General features: G+C 38.1%; 1 protein-coding gene and 1 long non-coding RNA gene across 6 annotated transcripts in view; one reads left to right on the top strand and one right to left on the bottom strand.

Annotated features, from left to right (window-relative positions):
- NEBL (nebulette) overlaps positions 1-20,082 on the bottom strand; it is a 341,512-nt gene that overhangs the window by 118,930 nt on the left and 202,500 nt on the right. For 2 of the 5 annotated variants that reach the window (XM_025464019.3, XM_035712963.2), the window contains exon 2: positions 7,043-7,231. The exons of the other annotated variants lie outside the window; for them this stretch is intronic. The gene's annotated coding sequence lies outside the window, so the exon portion shown is untranslated. The remainder of the gene's footprint in view (positions 1-7,042; positions 7,232-20,082) is intronic. 5 annotated transcript variants of the gene reach the window in all.
- LOC118353893 (uncharacterized) lies at positions 1,795-18,234 on the top strand. The gene is made up of 4 exons (XR_004813438.2): positions 1,795-1,847; positions 14,503-14,654; positions 16,302-16,360; positions 17,939-18,234. It is a non-coding gene; the product is annotated as an uncharacterized LOC118353893 (long non-coding RNA).

Here is a 20,082-nt window from a genome sequence, read left to right as displayed (position 1 = left end):
GGACATCTTTTTTCAAGATTTTAAGCTTGATACCAGACAACTACTTTAACCCTATGAAGTAATTTTTCTGCAGAAATAGCACATGTGCATCTGATCAAAGCTGTACTTAGTTTCTTATTTTAAGATTTAAAATCACTATACATGTATTTCCTTTGATTATTCTTTATGATGTTTACTTTCTCTTGTATAAATAGTCATGAGTTAGGGAAACCTCAGATTTTAATTTAATCAGAATAAATAGCTAAATTGTATTATCATATATTAAAACATTTGTATATATGGGTTTTTAAAAACTTATTACAATAGCTTTAGATTTGCTTATTAACAAACTTAACAAGATTTTTTTAAAGATGTCATCTGATTGCTGATTAAGTGTGGACAACTCAAAATACAAACGTTCCTGTAAAGGGGTAAATTATCTATACGATAAAATCTAATCTTCTGGGATACAGTTGCAGAAGACTTTATATAAAGAAAATTACACACAGTTTTATGCTTTAATTAGTGCTTTATTTATCTTTTTATTATACCTTACATTCAGTATCGTACTAATTCTTTTTTTACTTTTCTAAAAACACAGCAGTAGTGAATGTTCTTTTTAAACAAATTTATATTTGTTTAAATATTCAAAAATTTAAAGGCTTATGAAATAAGGACTAACTAATTTGCAAAACCATCAAAAATGTATCTGTATCTTTTACAGTACATTCCAGGCTTTTATGATGTTTCTATTTCAGAGACAGGATCAGGGATTGAATGTGAAGCGATGATTTGACAAAGATGATAACTGATTCATGAGCTATGTTACAATGAGGCTTCTGCTCAGGTTCTTTATATTCTACTAAAAAAAGGACACATGCCTGAGATTGTGTTCCACACTGAATTGACAACAGCACCTGACACTGTTCTCTCGTCCGACAAAAACACACTGGCTGACCAGGCAAGAATGACCAAGCACAGAAGAGATTAGGAGCCCACTAGCTCCTCACTGAATGAACCTTAATCACAGAACAGCATTGGGGGAAAAAAGTGAGGCTGGAAGCCCCACATCCTGTATGTGGAGTGCAAAGAGCAGTGGCCACAGGAGGAGGAGCCCCACCATCTTAGTTTGAAACCCCCTCTGCTATTGACCTGCCCTGTGGTGGCAAGTGTTTCATTTGAAGTCTTTGGTTCTTTTTTTTCCCATCTGTAAAGAATTATATCCGTCTTCTGCAATTGGGTTCTGCAATTGTATGATCGCCAACTTTATCTAATCGCTGTGGTACAAAGAGTTCAAAGATAAAAACACCACCAATCAACAAATTCTTTTATCAAATCACTTTTGCTTTTTGGGGCACCTGGGTGACTCAGTGGTTGAGCATCTGCCTTTGGCTCATAGTATGATCCCGGGGTCCTGGGATCAAGTCCCACATCAGGCTCCCTGCAGGGAGTCTGCTTCTCCCTCTGCCTATCTCTCTGCCTCTCTCTCTCTCTGTGTCTCTCATGAATAAATAAATAAATTTTAAAAGAAAAACACCTCACTTTTGCTTTTGGTAGAAGTGGAACTGAAGTGACCTGTATTGAATAGTAGACACTGTGCTAAGTCCCTTACGTATCTTATGTCATGGCATATCCATAAACTCTCTAGAAAGTAAATACTGCCAGGATCCCTAACTGAAGTTCAAAAATGGTAGAGTAATTTGCTTAAAAGTAACATCAACAGGACCGGAACCAAGATTTTCTGTATGTTTATGCATCCCGTCACCACATAAACCCATTGTGAGTATTTGACACTATGATGTCATACAGCTGGAACCTACTTTTAAAAACGTCCCTTGCATTTTGACTACAGGTCAGAGACCAACCAGGTATGGCCAAATGGCTAATAAAGCATAGGATATTTATAAAACTTATTCCCACAAAAACATATTGTTTTTAACTGTTACAAAGGCACGGCCTTTAAACAACCACAAGGACATTTTCATAGCCTAGTCTAAAAGCTAGAGTATTAACTCAAGGTATCCATATATATAAAAGTATAAGTGGGTTCCATGTGCACATAAAGTAGGGATGTATTCCCAAGGCATGGGAAATCATCAGTGATATAGCTATGCTGAGTATATTCGTGGGTATGTGTTCCAAAATCTATATAAACATAATCAGTGGGAAATTAAATTCTGATAGAGCCAAGAGTATAGCTTTGAAAAGCTTTTAAGCATTTATCTCCACAGTGATCTCATGGGGAGTTCAAGCTTGCTTTTCAAGCAATGACACTGTCCAAAGCTCTAAAAAGCAGATATTTATCATACCATTCAATCTGCTGCAAGAGTTTCTTGGCAGTTTGATTCAATATGAGAAAATAAAGTTTTCATGTCATCACGAATGGGGCAAGAAATTGTTATCTTAAGCATTTGTCCCATTCTTTGTCCCTCAATTTAATTAACATTCTCTCTCAAGGTTATAACACTAAGTTTTATTATTCTCTACCCCAATAATATTTTAGTTCTGTAAATATGAATGTGAACATGAAAAAACAAAAATCACTTTTTCAAAATAAACTACATGATCAACGCAATTTTATTTTATAATAGTTCTGTTTAATATTTGCAGTTCTATTACCACCTCCCAAAGGAATACTTGGAGACTGTGGCTTACAAGCAGAGTCAATCAATGACATTGATACATTTGAAATACAAATGTATATTGCCCGTCTATATAGTATTTTCAAATAATTCAGTATTTAAATCAAAATATCCATATTTGAACTACTACATATAAATGACCATGTTAGGCATTGCAAGAAATAAAACTGAATGAAATCTAGCCTTTCACAGGGATGAGGCAATTAAAGAGTATACTAAAGCCATCAGAGAATTACAGAGAGCTGTGAGGGTTCAGAAGATGGAAGAAATCAGAAATTTCAAGGAGATTCTAATCAAGGAACCCTGCCTTTGATCTTCACGTTATAAAGATGGGTCAATATTTCATAAGTGAGAAAAGGAAGCATGGAGGACAGAGCATAAGAGAAGATAGCAGAAGAGCCATATGATGGTCTCCATGAGAAGTAAGTTCATTGTGCATAGAGGAGATTTAGGAGGAACGAATACATAAAAGGCAGAGCAGGACTGCTGCAAATGTCAAGCCAACCATTTTATATATAATTCAAACAGAAATGTTGCATCTTAAAGTTTGAAGCAGAGGCATGACATGCAAATCCCATATAGAAAGATTAATCTAGTTGCAATGACAGGAAAAGGGGACAGAATATCTGCAAAAAGGGAACAGAAGATTTCTGCAAAAACAACAGCCCACACCAAAAATAAAGACCAAGACCGGGGTCATGAAGTTGACAAAGGTAAATATTTGAGAGACACTATAAAGACGTAGGCAGAGCAAGACAAGATGTGAAGAACGAAAGGCCATTCTAAGGTATTTTGAGTTGTTTGAAGAGAAAGGGACGTGGGCTCAGGCATGGCACGTGGAGGGCAAGGTGGAGTTGTTCAGGTGGAGGAAAGCCATCAGTTAGGTGTGTATGGTGGTCAAGTAGGGCACTGGCTCAACTCAGGGACAGGGGTCCGAGTTCAGGGAGCCACAGGCAAGTAGTGGAGAAAGCGAAGTGGACAAGTTTCAAAGGCATCTCCTAAAGAATGGCAAATTGTCCTCCAAAGACACTGATGATGGTTCACGCTGGACATAAGAAAAAATGATGCTGTACATTCCTAAAACAAGGTCTCCTGTGAGACAAGAAAAAAATTTACTCTTTTCTGTTTTCTTACCAATTCTCAAAGGCTAGACTACTTTGTTTTAATGGAATACTTCATTAAAAATATTTATTGAGACACCATTATATGAGGTAGGAAGTTAGAATACAAACAAATTTATTATCTTCCCAAAGGTGCTTTTAAAACCATTTACATATTCTTGTCTGGTGATAAAAATGACAGATGTTCACAGTTTGTTGGAAATAGCACAAAGCATAAAAACCAAGTGTTTGAAATACTGTATCGGGAATTGTCAAATTTTATCAAATTCTTTTTCAGCATTAGATGTAGCTTTTCTTACTTGACTTTTTGACTAATATCAGCAGCATATTAATGTTATGATACTGACATATTTCCTAATATCTAACCAACCTTGCATTCTTGGGTAAAATATTACTTGCTCTTGGTAGATTATTCTTTAAATGCATATGATTTCAGGAGCCCTGGGTGGCTCAGTCAGTTAAGTGTCTGACTCTTGATTTCAGCTCAGGTCATGATCTCAAGGTTGTGAGATCAAGTCCCACATTGAACCAAGCATGGAGCCTATTTAAGATTCTCTTTCCCTCTTCCTTTGCCCCTCTCCCTGCCCCTCCTTTTAAAAAAAGATGAGTATGATTTCATAGCGTTTGTTTATATAACAATATGTATATAATAATGCACATTTATATTCATGACTAGAGCCTTTTAGGTTCCTGAACTAGAATTTTCTTTGGAGGCTATTACCTTCTTTGAGTTCTAAGCCAATTTACATACCTTTGGAATTTTATGTACCTACTTCCCTGAAAATAGGATAGACTCAATGATAAAGCTACATTAGACATGTCAATAAATTTACCTGTGTGAACAATGTTCAGGTTAGTGGCTCTTACAAGCAGACTGTGAATCACATGACCTGACTATCCAGCCATAACTCATTAGACCAGGAGCAGACACTGCGCTTGGGGAAAGGAAATGCACTGGCCATCCAGTGACTAATGAGTGTGTTTGTGAGTTTGAACGAGGAGACATTTAGGTATAGACAATCAAATGGGGGTGAATACTAGGGCTATCAGGCTAGGCAGGTATAAGGCCAGGCAGACAGGTGGCTGTTTATCAATGAGATGCTAAGAAGTAGTCTAAGAAACCCTGTATTCAGAAAAAAGCAGAGACAAAGAACCGTACAAAACAAACCCTACAAGAGTTTAACCCTCCTTGTTGGAACTGTTTTCTATATTATCCCATATCCTTCCTATGTATCCTTTTTTCCTTTAGCCATTCCTTGGAATGAAACATCCCTAAGATAATATTAGGGACAGGAGCCTTTTAAAAAGCTAATTATTTCATAATATTTTTCAGTGTTTTCCTTGGTTATTTCTTTGCTCAGCTTTTCTAACTCCTCCAGTGTCTATTTTGGAAGTCCACATATTTCTTTCAAAAGTTCATTTCCTTTTTATTTTCAAGATTTATTAACATAATGTCCTCTTGTGGGTTTTGAACTTAATGATAATCTAATCAGATTCTGAGCTAGAATAGGTAACCTACTCACCCAGAAAGATGTTCAAAACTTGAAAGAAATGTATGAGAGAGTAAAAGGAAATGGCAATTTTCAAATTATGAAGACAATTTTAATGATAAATTTAATATAAACTGATGATTCTAGCTCTCAAGATTTACTTTTTATAGATTTTTATAATAAAAGTTCTTCATATTACAGAGCAGGGATCTCTAATAAATGGAAATACATGAACCTATCATTATAATAATATTTCACAAAAAAATACTTTTAAGACAGTTACATAAACAAAGCACTAAGCTTTGAAAATTTTAAGGTTGATGTTTTAAATCTTATCTGCAAGCTAACAGAACATATTTATATTCAATGAGATGCTAAGAAGTAGTCTAAGAAACCCTGTATAGTAAATGAACATTCTATTAAAAACATAATAACTAAAACTCATTTCCAAATGTTATTATAACCTTATCACTTAGTTATATAGCATAGTAAGACATAAAAGACTGTCTTTCTATGATAAATCCTGATTAACTAAGTCATCCCTTATTTTAGAAATAGCTAGCTAGCCTTTTATTTCCTAGGTGAGAAGTGAAACAAAATGAATCATAAGGTGATTAACCAGTCATCTAGTTCAACAAGATGTTTGATGAGAACAGATTACTAAATGTCAGAATTTGAAAATGACAGGCAAGAACTGTTGCTTAAGGGGTTCCCAGCTTCTTAGTCTATACAACTCTGAAATGTAACAATACTGGAACAGCCGCAAAGGAGGAATGGAAATAGAAGGAAAATCAAATTTAAACATAGAAAATTTAAAATGTAGGAATACCTAGAGTCTTATGAAATCTTTCTTAGGCAGCTCTGAAGAAAACAATTTAATTTTCCAAATACTCCCTAAAAGCTTCCTTGTTTAGGGATAAAATGTGTTCCCAACTGAAGCTCCTAAAGACAACAGACTGTTTTTCTTCTCCGCCACTAGACAGACAAAGGAATGATATTTGAAACAGTATATGCATCTCGCACTGCAATGATCTGCAGGAAGAATTATTAGAATGTCAACTATTATTTTTTTAGTCTTAAAATTTAAGAAAGAAAACCTAGTAATTTGTGGATCTACAGAAGCACATGTATGTAATTTATAAATAAATATAAAATATACTGGGGAATGAGTTCAGGCTTTTACTTACTGATAGGAATGGCATGGTGAAAAGGATGAATTCAGTGCACTAAATTATAAACCTCCTGATGACAGGAACTACCCTGGTTTACCTTAATACTCCAAAGTACACCTTGAACAGAGCATTAACTTTTTACAAAATTAAAAATCAGCTTGTCAATCCAAAGTCTACTCTTTGTGGTCTCCCAGCCCATGGACACATGCAAAATTGCACTTCAAATGCTGCCAGCAGAACACTGTCCTCTATAATGGTCACTAATGTAATTTCACACTGGCCCTCATACATTTAATTCATTTCTCTCTTCAAAATGTCCTCTTCGCCATTTCTCCAAGGAAACAAATGTAAAGTGGCAATAAAGTTTTCATCTTTCTTACTGATATGTCTATTCATGTCACAACTAAGGTAAACACTGGAATGTATATTGCTGAGCTGGTTTGCAGTATGAGACAGTTCAGGAAATGGCTACTTTTTTACTTCTGATTGCACATCAAGCTCCAAACTATTAACAACTTCAGCCACACATCACTATGTATAGAATATCTCATCTCTAACTCGGAATTTGGAACAATCTGGATCCAGCAAAGGCTGGAAAAAAAATCAAGGTAGTTATGCAAATTTTGATATAAACAAACCTGCAGGGAGGATGTTAAGACAACATAGGAAAAGAAACTCCCTCTGGACATCATGTAAAATGCCTGAGCAGCAAACATATCTATAAAATGGATATGTTTTTCTTTCTCACACTGGCCTTCTCCAGAATTATTCCATTTTATTTTTCAAGACCCATATTTGTGTAGATGCATCGATCTTGTGATTAATATCTGAAGGAAAAAAAAAACAAGAAAAATATTTTTAACTTCCCTTCTCCTCTTACAGCCTGGTATAAACAATTTCATTGTGTTAAAGAAAGGTGATATTATAAACGGAATTTAATATGATCACTGAAACAAAGACAATCACTTCTGCTAATGTATTAATAAAATAATAGAATCCAAAATGATCAACACAGGATAGAATGAAAACAGTGGTTATGATATAGGTACCAGGGTTAAACACCAAGTTAGAATCCAAGCTCTATCATTTACCTGCTCTGCTTTGTGAGGTTGGTCAAATTATTTAACTTCTGAGAGCCAAGCATTCCTTATCAGCAATACTAAAATAATAAAGATTGCATCCCTAGTTGGGTTTTGTGACAATTAAAGAAAGTCATGTAGTTAAAGCACTTTGATCAGTGCACTTAAACAAATCCTTAATATTATTTTCATTTTCTTCAAACTGTTTCCACTTAACATGATCATAATAAAGCAAAAGACCATGCATTTAAAAATTATGGAAATAATTAAATAAAATACACACTTCTGGGGGTCAATATTTGGGTTCTCCAAATGTTCTAAAATGCATATATTATCACTAAAAATAAACTAAATCATGTATTATTTTAAATATTCAAAACTAAGAAAACATTTTGTGGCAAGAGAAAACATCCAACTTGGACCTAGATCCATGCTAAGAGACTGATCACCCATAAATTCTGAGGAAAATCATATCTTCATGAGAAAATCATGTGCTGGTTGAAAACATGGGTTCCAGTCCCACTGTTGACCCTCTGGTGATGCTGGATGAGTCTGTATAACCTCCGTAAGCCCTGCTTCCCTTCTTTGCAAAATAAAATAATAAATGTAGCCCACGCATGGTTTATCTTTAAAAATGCTTCCATTTCACACTTTATGTTTTTATAAACACAGAAATCATGTCACCATGACTTTTGTTTTAAAAGGATTTTTTAACACTTATTATAAATCCTCTATTATTAGAACTGTGTGCTGGAGCATTCAGACATAGCATGGAATCAACGGTCCAGAGACAGACCCAAGTGCATATAATAAAGGGCATTCCAGTCAGTGGGGAAAAGACAGATGCCTTAATAAGCAATGTTAAAACAACTTGGGAAACAAATATCATTAGTTCCACTCCTCAAGCTTCACACCAAGATAAACTCTAAATGAGATCTAAATGTAAAATATGGGGGCACCTGGGTGGCTCAGTGGTTGAGCACCTGCCTTTGACTCAGGTCATGATCCCGGGTCCTGGGATGGAGTCCTGCATCAGGCTCCCTATAGGGAGCTTGCTTCTCCCCTGCCTATATCCCTGCCTCTTTCTGTCTCTCATGAATAAATAAATAAATAAAATATTTTAAAAATAAATAAATGTAAAATATGAAACTGTGTAAGATCACAGGGAGGGATTACTTTATTAACTGGGCCAAGGGAATCATTCCTAACTCAAATCCAGAACCAATGGGGAAAAGAATGGCCAAATAAAAATAAACTTGACTACATAAAAATAAACATAAATAATAATCTAAAATTTGCACATAAAAATAAAACACTATAAGCAAAATAAACATAGTTAGAGGATAGTAATTGCAACAGATAGTGAAGGAAAAACAGCCCCAATAAAAGGAACTTTTAAAAATTCAGAAGGAAAGATCAACAACTCCATATGGACAAAAGCTGAATGTACAGTTCATGGAAAAAGAAATACAAAGGATCTTCAGCATTAGAAAAGATGCTCAACTTTGCTAATGATAAGAGAAATACAAATTCAAACATGAGGCCCCATTTTTTTACCTTTCAAATTACTAAAAATTCCAAAAGTCTACAAATTGATAGTGAGACTGTGGAGAAATTGGCCCTCTTGTATATTACTGTTGGGAACACAAAATTATTCAACTCTGATGGCAATAAACTTTGCAATATCTACAAAATTACAGATGTCTTTACATTTTGACCCATCAGTTCCTCTTATAAAAATCAACTCCCAAAAAGTACTGGCAAAAAGTAGGAGATGATATATATATATATATATATATATATATATATATATATATATATATAAAAGACTATTCATTACAAGACTAATAATAGCAAAATATCCATCAACTAGGGACTGGTTAAATAAACTATAGCATAGCCACAAAAAGGAACTACTAATCCATAAGGCAGATCTCCATACACTTACTGCTCTGGAGTGCTCTCCAGGATAGAAAGGAAAAAAGCACAGTACAGAAAAGTGTATACTGAATTTTAGTTTCCAACTGAATTGGAAAGAGAATATATGCTATATAAATACAGCTGCTTACATATTTTTAAATAAAAGATAAACCAAAATTCATAAAAAGGAGAAAACAGAATAATGCTTATGAAAGAAAAGGACAGAACAAGAAGGAAGAAGTGGAGTTAAAAGTGAGATCTCTTCCAATATGTTTCACTTCATATTTTGATTTTGGAAAATCGTGTAAACATTTTATATAGTTCATATTTATAAATAACTCAAGACAAAAATAATGCAACCTATAAAATTCAAAATCAAACTGAAATAAATGGACCTAACTATACATTAGTTTAAGTAGCATAACCACACAGGAAAGAATTCTTTTTTGTATTTTGCCATGCTGCATTCACTATATTTGATACCAACAAGGTTGTCATTTTGTAAATGGTATATTTTTGTCTTTCTAAAAAAAAATGTGTTTGACTAGCTCTGTCCACTGAAGATGTCTAGAAGTAATGACAACCCAGTAAAAACTGGTAATCAAAAGATTTTTAAAAAATTATTTTCAGGGCAGCCCGGGTGGCTCAGTGGCTTAGTGCCGCCTTCAGCCAGAGCAGGATCCTGGAGACCCAGGATCCAGTCCCACGTTGGGCTCCCTGCATGGAGCCTACTTCTCCCTCCGCCTGTGTCTCTGGTTCTCTCTCTCTCTCTCTCTCTCTCTCTCTCAGTGTCTCTCATGAATATATAAACAAAATCTTTTAAAAATATTTTCAATCTATCTTCATGAACAATCTGAGATAATCACTGAAAAAGTGAATTTGTGCCTTATTTTAATTCTGGAAACAAACGTTAAGATTTTATCTAAACTGTTAAGAGAATACATATAGTACTGCTAATCCATGGCAAAGTTTTCAGGTCTAAGGTTAAATTAGAAAAATAAACCCATCTTGAGTATGTGATGCCCTCCACTAAAAGATGCCCCCCAGATTTCAAGCTATATTACAAAGCTGTAGTAATCAAAACAGTATGGTACTGCCACAAAAATAGACACAAAGATCAATGGAACAGAATAGAGAGCCCAGAAATAAATCTGTGCTTCTTCAGTCAATTAATCTATGACAAAGGAGGCAAGAAGATCCAATTGGGAAAACATAGTCTCTTCAACAAACGGTGCTAGGAAAATCAAACAGCTACATGCAAAAGAATGAAACTGGGCCACTTTCTTACATCACACACAAAAATAAACTCAAAGTGAATCAAAGACCTAAATGTGAGGCCTGAAACAATAAAACTCCTTAAAGAAAATAGACAGGAATCTCTTGGACATTGGCCTTCATGACATTTTCCTAAGATGTCTCCTCAGGCAAAGAAAACAAAAGTAAAAATAAATTATTGGGAATACATCAAAATAAAAAGCTTTTGCACAAGGAAGGAAACCATCAACAAAACAAAAAAACAGCTGAGAGAAGATATTTACAAATGATATATCCACTAAGGAGTTAACATCCAAAACTTAGAAAGAACTAATACAACCCAACACTAAAGAAACAAATAATCCAATTAAAAAATGGGCAGAGGACCTGAATAGACATTTTCCAAAGAAATACAGAGGACCATGAGAAGATATTCAACATCACTCATCATCAGGGAAATGCAAATCAAAACTGCAATGAGATATCACCTTATACCTGTCAGAATGGCCAGTATACAAAAAATAACAAATGTTGGCAAGATTGTGGAGAAAAGGGAGCCCATGTGCACTATTGGTAAGGAGTGTAAATTTGTGCAACCACTATGGGAAACAGAATGGAGGTTCTTCAAAAACTTAAAAATACAAATACCATACAAGCCAGTAATTCCACTACTAGGTATTTACCCAAAGAAGATGAAAGCACTTATTTGAAGATATATGCACCCCTATGTACACTGCAGCATTACTTATAATAGCCAAGATATGGAAGCAATCTAAGTGCCCACTGACAGATAAATAGAAAAGATGTGGTATGTACGTATATTATATTATTATCATTATATACTTTGCATATAATTTACATATACAATTGTATATGTATTTATATATTTTATATATATGTAATGGAATATTACTCAGCAATAAAAAGAAAGAGATCTTGCCATTTGCAACAACATGGATGGACCTAGAGGGTATGATGCTCAGTGAAATATGACAGAGAAAGACACATACCATATGGTATCGTTTATACATGGAATCTAATGAACAAAACAAACAGACTATTGCATACAGAGAACAAACTATTTGCCAGAGGAGATGGTGGTGGAGGGATGGACAAAATGGTGAAGGGGAGTGGAAGGTATAACCTTCCATTTATGGAATGAATAAGTCATAAGTCATGGGAATGAAAGGTCCGGTGTAGGGAATATAATCAATGGTATTTTAATACAATGGTCTGGTGACAGATGGTAGCTAGACTTACGGGGAACACAGCCTAACATTTAGGTCATTGAATCACTATGCTGCATATCTGAAATTAATGAAATATTGTGTACCAATTGCTTCAATTTTAAGGAAAGAACAAATTCACACACACACACACACACACACACACACACACCTGGTTAGTCTCCATTTGCCTCCAACTCAGCCCCCCCACACTCTGCTGTGTCCTATAAGGAGAGCCCTGAGCACTGCATCTCCATGGCATCCTTGCAGGCACTAGTCTAACTGAGTCTGGCCAGCAGAAAGTAGGGACAAGAGATCAGAGGGAAAAGAAGGGAATGGAAGGGGTATTCTTCCCCTCACCCATTCTCCTGGAGTGCCCTCCTCTGGTGGGAGCTTTGTCCTCACAACTACAACACCATTCCAAGTTCTCCATGTGCTTCAGCATGACCCCCTGACTCTCTGGACACCTCACAGTCTTTTGCCTGCCTTTTCCCTTAACCATCCCCAAACCTCAGTAAAGTCTCTTTATTTGCTGTCACATGGGTTGATTTTGTTTTCTGCTGAACTCTGACCAATTCAGGAACAGGCACACTGCTATACTTATACATCCCCGTATATACATACATATCCCTGCCCTCCTATATTTGTACACACACACACAAACTCACACACATATACTTATAAAAATAGAGTAGGCAAAGGTCCTAAATAGGGTCCCCCAATTTAAAAAAAAATTTTTTGGTTCCCAATCAATTGTCTTTATGTCCAAAAGACAGAGCAAGACTCACAACCCAAAGAAGCACAAGGGTCAAGGGAAAAGAGCGTGATGAGCCCTGAAAGCTGACAGTGGGAACAGCCTCCCCACCCTGAGTCTGGACCAGTTACTGAACATCTGTGTGCCTCGCTGATTCCTCTGCGCCACAGGGACCCAGAGAAGGGCCCCATCTACCTCACAGATTTGTGCGCGAGCTTCCAAATGAGCCAAGCGCTTCCAAAAGATTAAAAGCATGAGAAATATATAATTTATTCTATTTTACCAGAATGCGTACAGTGATGCATCAATAAATTCAGAGAGCGTCTCCTTACATCCCTCCCTCCCCCACTAAAAAGCAAACTTCTCCATTTAAGAGCACTCAAGACTGAAACGAACCTTGACAGGAAAATCTCGCCCTATTCCTTCTAATCAGCAGGACTGCATCAAAACCATTCTGGACAGATGGGTATTTAGTTCTATTTTTAAAGACCTCCAGGGAAGGAGATTCTACAAACTGCCTTGGCAGCTGACGCGCCAATGCATTGGAGGATAACTTATAAATATAAGAACCGTTAAAGAGGGTCTCCAGAATGCAGCCCAGCATGTGTGTGCACTCATGGAGCACTGACACACAGCTAAGAATTATTCTGAGAATTCCAGCCATCTTTGATTGCTGTTCCTCTTGCTTTTAATTATAATTGGTCTTTCCAAAAGGGAGTAAATTAAGTGGAAGGGGAAAAAAGACTTTTCACTAATAAGGAAGATTCTGAATAATATCAAATAAAGCGATCATACCAAGAGCTCAGAAATAGAACACTTCATTCAGCAATAAGGCCAGGTCGGGGAGCATTTTCCTCCTGGCACACGATAGATGCTCAATAAACATTTGTTCAGTGAATGATCCTGAGAAGTATCCATTTAATGAGGAAGCATTTTCTTGATATGCTATTTGGAAGTGACGATAGCATAGCTGATTTAACTCAGAAGCCAGCCTCGTCTGTCATACCATCCTATCGTTTGATGCAGGTACTGGCTCCCAGAACCTGTTGTTTCCCAATTCAGGTAGACTTCCAGACTTAGTTCTAGGCCCTAGGAACTCCTCCTATTCAAAAACCCAGCAGGAATGACAGGAGGGGGCAAATGGAGGATGAAATCTGTCTACACTTCCTTCCTTGGTCCTTTTCTAATTATGTGCCCCCAGGGAGGGGGCACCATTTCTAATTCCCCACAAAAGCACAATGTAAGCTTTCAGAAAGCCTTGCTTTGGTCCCACCCCTTGGTCTCCAAGATTTGAAGACTTGTCTCTCAATATAGGACTATTCTTGGAGACTGAACAGCAAATCCAAAAATCACCCAGGGCACATGGGTGGCTCAGTGGTTGAGTGCCTGCCTTTGGCTCAGGTCGTGAGCCTGGGGTCCTGGGATCAAGTCCCGCATCAGGCTTCCTGCAGGGAGCCTGCCTCTCCCTCTACCTATGTCTCTGCCTCTGTCTCTGCCTCAGAAATAAATAAATAAATAAAATCTTTTTTTAAAAAATCACTCCAAATCAGTGATTGTCAGCTAGGGTGATCTTGCCCCCAAGGGCCATTTGGCAATATCCACAGATGTTTCTGAATGTTCCAACTGGGAGTCCACAATGATATTTAGTGCGGAGGGGCCAGGGACACTGCTAAACCTCCTACAAGGCACAATACAGTGACCAATAGCAAAGAAGGATCAGGACCAAGATGTCAACCGTACCAACGTTGAGAATCCCGGTCCTACACTAAAATCCTAGCTACAATGTCTCTTAGGCCAAAAAACTTTTATCTATAACAGTTAACAGTGACCAATCCACTTAAACATCTACTCTCACCTTAACTTAGGATCCAACAAATAGTTCCTGAATGCCTAGAACTCTCTACTAGGCATGGAAACAAAGAAAAGGCACTACCCTTCCTTAGAAAAATTATAAGCAAGTTGGAAAAGAACCTGCAAACTGGACTGTATCTTGCTGGAACAAATGAAAACCCAAAAGGTATGTAGACATGTAACGGCATGTAGTGTTTCTATCACTTCTGATGAGATGAGTAGTGGGATGTGGGATTCCAGGCACTCTTGGAATAAATCTGAAGTCCTTTTTTTTTTTTTACTGGGAAGGTAATAGACATAATAAGAGTGGATAGGTGGAAACAATTTAGTTTAGTATGCTCTCTGGAACACTGTAGAGTTTTCTCCACAGAAAGAGATTATAAATAGTAGTTCAGTTCCAGGTCAGCCCAGAAAAGCTTATTTAACCATAATCCAGCTGAGGTAATAAAACTAGAGGAGTCCTGGCGTACAAGAGCCCTGAGCTTTGTGACTCCGAGGAAAGGACAAAGAGAGTATGTGCCTCCTCCCCACTGCTCCTTCCCCCGCCCCCTGCTTCCCCACCGCCCCCTCCTTCCCCATCACACATCAACTTTCCTAAGGGTAAGAATAATCCTAGAAAACTTTCAACTCGTTCTTTTTTAAAACTTGGAAGTACTGTAGGTAAAAAGTCAAACTCTACCCCCCAAATTGCAAACAAAGACCCTACCTCAGACCCAGGTCCCCAGGCTCCTTTCCCAGAGGCAGGTAAGTTATCACTTATTACATTTCGTCCAGGAATACTCTGCATATATTCGCATGAACAAACGCATGCATATATGCATATTAAGCCTTCAAAATTATATGCAGAAATGGGAGCATTCTGTACAGTCTGTGGTGCACTTTCTTTTTAACCATAAATCCACCTTGCTTCTTTAATGGCTGCAGAATATTCCATCTTTGGATGCACCATTTGTATCAATATAAAATGACTCCTAGAAACATTCTGAAAAAACGAAAGTTTATCTTTCCTCTCTTACAACTCAGTACCCCAAGCCCCAAAGGCTTCCTTTTTCCAGGGCAGAGATGCTCCAAACCCTTCACATTCTCCTTTTTGCTGGTTCTGCTCTGGTCCCTTTCCCAAAGTGTCCACTCTCCAAAAGCGTGGGAGTCCTCTTTCCACCAAACACACTTAGCTTCTTTTCTAGCTTCTCTCCTCTTCTTGACCTCACCGACCTTATTTTGTAGAAAGCAGTCTAGTTCACACATATATGAATTACTGACACATCCTTAGCCTTCACTTTTAGAAAAGGAGATGTTCATTAACTAAGTTGAACCCAATTATTGGAATCCCAGGGAGGACAACAAAATTTTAAAAACAAAATCAAAAGCACACCATATGGAATTGGGGGCTACCATATTGACTATTCATGTCAGAGAATCTAGGAGGAGAGAGCTTTCTCTAATTGATGGTACTTTGGGCAGTTTCTACTTTTCATCTAGCTAAAAATCCATTCATTCTTCAAAAGTTATGAGACTTTTCACAATATTTTTATTCAATAGGAGGGTTTGGAGGCAGCTGTCTGTAGATATGAGTCAGTTGTAAATGTGTATTTGTAACATAGGGACCCACCATTCCAAAACTTGTCACCAGTAAATTGAGAATGAGCAGAAAAGAACATTTTAACTAAACTTTCCATTATACCTCTTATGAAATCCTATATGCCATATAAAAATACCAATATCTCTTCATCAGATGCCCCCAAAAATGGCCTGAGTAGCTACTGGTATCTTGTTGCTATGTTGTAGACAGAAATAACTATTCCCTTTTCACCAGGGGCAGGATGGTGGTACACTCAGTTCTGAAATTATACCCTGTTTGGAGTGAGACCCAAGGTAAATGCTGAAGTAATGCTAACACAGAGCTGTAGGCATGACTTATATTAACGGGATTCTTACGCTATCCTTACAAAACTTGACTAATTTTTCAAAGAAGACTTAAACAAATTTGGGATTTGATTATATGAAATTCTGCTTCTTTTATAGCCCCTTTTTACTTTTTCTTTTCTTTTCTTTTCTTTTTAATTTCCTATCGCAAGCTTTGCCTCATAAACAATGAGCCAAATGCTCTGCCTATACATACACCTATATGGAAATTACCCACAGTTTTTTCCCAAGGTTATTGAGTATAAGATATCATATTCTACGGATTTCCAGCCAATTCTATTCCCCAGGGACATATTACTATATGACTTAGACTCCAAGAAAGAAATCTGTCCCTCATTAACTGGAATGGCCAGGGAGAGATTTTCGTTGGATCTGTGTGAGCCAAGCCAGTTCGTGGGTACAGCATACAATCTTGCATTCTGCAGCACTGCTCCTGACCGTACACCCAGCTCAAGAGTCATGCTGGATAAGCTTTGCTAACAGAATTCAGGAATAAGGGAAGATAGATGCGCGTGAAGAGAGAAACACAATCTATGAATATTCCAATCAGTAGCACAAGCTCTCCACTCAGGCGCCAGGACTCAAAGATGAGAGATAAAGGCCTCTCTTCTGAAAGAGATCACAGATGAATTGGAGCAAGAAAAGAAATTAGAGGGGTTGCTGGGTGGCTCAGTTGGTTAAGCATCTGCCTTTGGCTCAGATCATGGTCTCCGGGTCCTGGGATCGAGCTCCTCGTTGGGCTCCCTACCCAGCAGGGAGTCTGCTTCTCCCTTTCCCTCAGCCCACCTCCCCTCCCTGGCTTATGTTCAATCTGTCTCTCTCAAATAAATAAAATCTTAAAAAAAAAAAAAAAGAAGGAGGAGGAGGGAGAGAAAAAGGAGGAGGAGGAGGAGAAGGAGGAGAAGGAGAAGAAGAAGAAGAAGAAGAAGAAGAAGAAGAAGAAGAAGAAGAAGAAGAAGAAGAAGAAGAAGAAGAAAAGTTAGAGATGTTCAAGTTCTAGCCAGGCAGGAGCAACGGGTGGGAAGAAGGTAATGTGAGGCTGGAGGGGGCTTGAACATAATGGATGCTGCTTGCAGGGGCTGACGAAAGAGCAAAAGTTGGAAATGATAGAGGTTTCTGACCAGCGACTGGATGCGTGACAATGATACCAAAATCAGATAAGGAATAAAGAAGAGTAAGAGGAATGGGGGATCCCTGGGTGGCGCAGCGGTTTGGCGCCTGCCTTTGGCCCAGGGCATGATCCTGGAGACCCGGGATTGAATCCCACGTCAGGCTCCCGGTACATGGAGCCTGCTTCTCCCTCTGCCTGTGTCTCTGCCTCTCTCCCTCTCTCTCGGTGACTATCATAAATAAATAAAAATTAAAAAAAAAAAAAAGAGGAATGGATAGTGAGCTCAGTTTGGGACCTACTGACCTTCAGATGCCCACAGAACACTGTGGTAGATCACAAACGCTAGTTTAACCATGCAAAATTTATAGTAACTTTAAATTATTCCTTTAAAAAATAAATAAATCTTTTCTTCACAGGGACTCTTAATGAAAGATGAACAGTCGCAAGACGAAAGGAGTGTGTCACCAAATATGGAATAATGGACTAAGTGCATGCCAGTATTTGGTGATAGGAGATCCAGGGCACAGAGCAAACGGGGGTCATCATTCGTAGTAAATAAGAGTTGATGGTTGGTTTTTGAATTCAAGGACAGAGAGAGGCCTAACTATAAACTGTGTATCCTCCATTAAATCAAAGCAAAGTCAGTAACAGTACATTAAAACCATATCCCGAGAATCATAATTTCAATGGCTTGAGTTAAGAACCAAATTCTGTCCTGTACGTGTCCATGTAAATATCCTTCGCTAGGGTAAACACAGAATAACCCGAGAGCAAGAATGCACAAAATGACTTCCATGTGGCATACGGTCCAGGGCGCGGCCTGTAGGCGCCCAGAGGGCCAGGCTTAAATCCCAGTTTTGCACCACCTCTGAGAGGTCATGTTTCCTAAACAGTCACTGCTCCTCATGGTGAGATACGGTTGACTCCTATGTAGTCAGGACCAAGCATATACCTAAAATATGAGCTTTTCTTAAAGGCACAGCCCATAAAACCAAATAGTAATGTCATGTAAGCTGCCTATTAACTTTAACTTTGCTAGCAGTTACTTTTAAAAAAGAAAATTTTTTAAATCAAGTGAAATGAATAATATACTTTAACTCAACATATCCAAATTAGTGTCATTTCAACATGCACACAGTCAATATAAAGCTATCCACGAGAGTTTATATATTTTTTAGTTAAGTCTTTGAAATCAGGTACAATTTATACTCACAGTCCAGATGCTAAATTTTATCGAAGATACTCGGCATAGATTCAGGTATCTATACTGTCCCAAGCATAGTAAAAGTTTGCTAATAGCTGAATCAAGTATCAGTTTTAAAGTTAAATTAAATGAAATTAAATGTTCAATTCTTCCGTGACACTAGCCACATTTCAAGCACTCTGCAGCCTCACACGGCCAGGTGGCTACCATCCTGGGAAGCTGGTCCTTCAGGTAAAATAATTACTCAGACTCATTCTGAGCCTGGCCACATCATTACTCCCAAGTGCTCACAGAAGGACTTGGACATATACAGGTGGTGTCTAAGCTGAGGCTGACTCGTGCAGAGCCAGCGCTGGAGCACCAAGAAACAGGAATTCAGAAGAAGGCAGTGGAGTGGTACAGCGAGGAGAGGCCATAGGGTGCAGATGCAGAAAAAGTGGGAGCAACCCAGTGTGACTCCCTCACCCTCCACGACGAACCACAAGCCTGCCTATACCTACACACACCTTCTCACCTTCTGCTTTCCCTTTTGGAACAGTGGAAGAAACATCCCTGGATCCTAGAATTCCCATCCTCCTCCTCTCCCTTTCCCTCCCCCCTTTCTCCTCTCTCTCTCTCTCTGTCTCTCTCTCTCTCTCTCTCTCTCTCTCATCACCGGCTTCTCTACTGGATCGATTCCATCGTTAATTCAAACATGCTTTAGTGGCTCTCCTGTGAAAACCAAACAACAGCAAAAAGATAAATATGACCAAAATATCTTGACCATAAATTACCTCCACCTTCAGCCCTTTCACAGAAAGACTCATTGAACAGGTTACCGCTATTCACTATTTCCAATTTGTCATCTCCCACTCCACCCTGACCCTCTTCCCCACAATGCCACTGATGCAACTCTTGCCAAGGTCAGCAACTCCCTTGATGGCGCCAGATTTAATGAGCTTCTCAGGGTCCTCCCTTTATCTGACCCCTCAGCAGAATTTGCCAGTTGACCGCTGTCCTTTTTAAAAATGCTTTCCTCCCTTGCTTTCTGTTTCCTAATTTGCCCTACTTTTCTGTCAGCTCACTAGACCCACCTTGCCTCCTTCTTCCTTTTCTGCCAGACCTCTCAAAGGGGAAGTGTTTAGGGCTTGGTCCTGGCTCCCCTTCTCATCTCCACACTTTCTCTCCAGGGGCCCTCAGCTACTTCCAGGGTTTGAAACACCATCTAGTTGCTGACGACTCACCCCAGTTTATACCTCCTTGCCCCTCTCTCCCAGGAGTTCCATGCTATGGGGAGAAGAGCATACTGGTCACCTCTATTTGGATGTTCAGATCACATCCAGTGGAGTTTCTACATTCCGCTACCTGTTCCTCCCC

Source organism: Canis lupus, chromosome 2, assembly GCF_003254725.2.
Source record: "Canis lupus dingo isolate Sandy chromosome 2, ASM325472v2, whole genome shotgun sequence".
In the NCBI taxonomy this organism is placed as follows: Eukaryota; Metazoa; Chordata; class Mammalia; order Carnivora; family Canidae; genus Canis; species Canis lupus.
The sequence above is the reverse complement of the archived record's forward strand: the minus strand, read 5'-3'. Positions and strand labels throughout refer to the sequence as shown.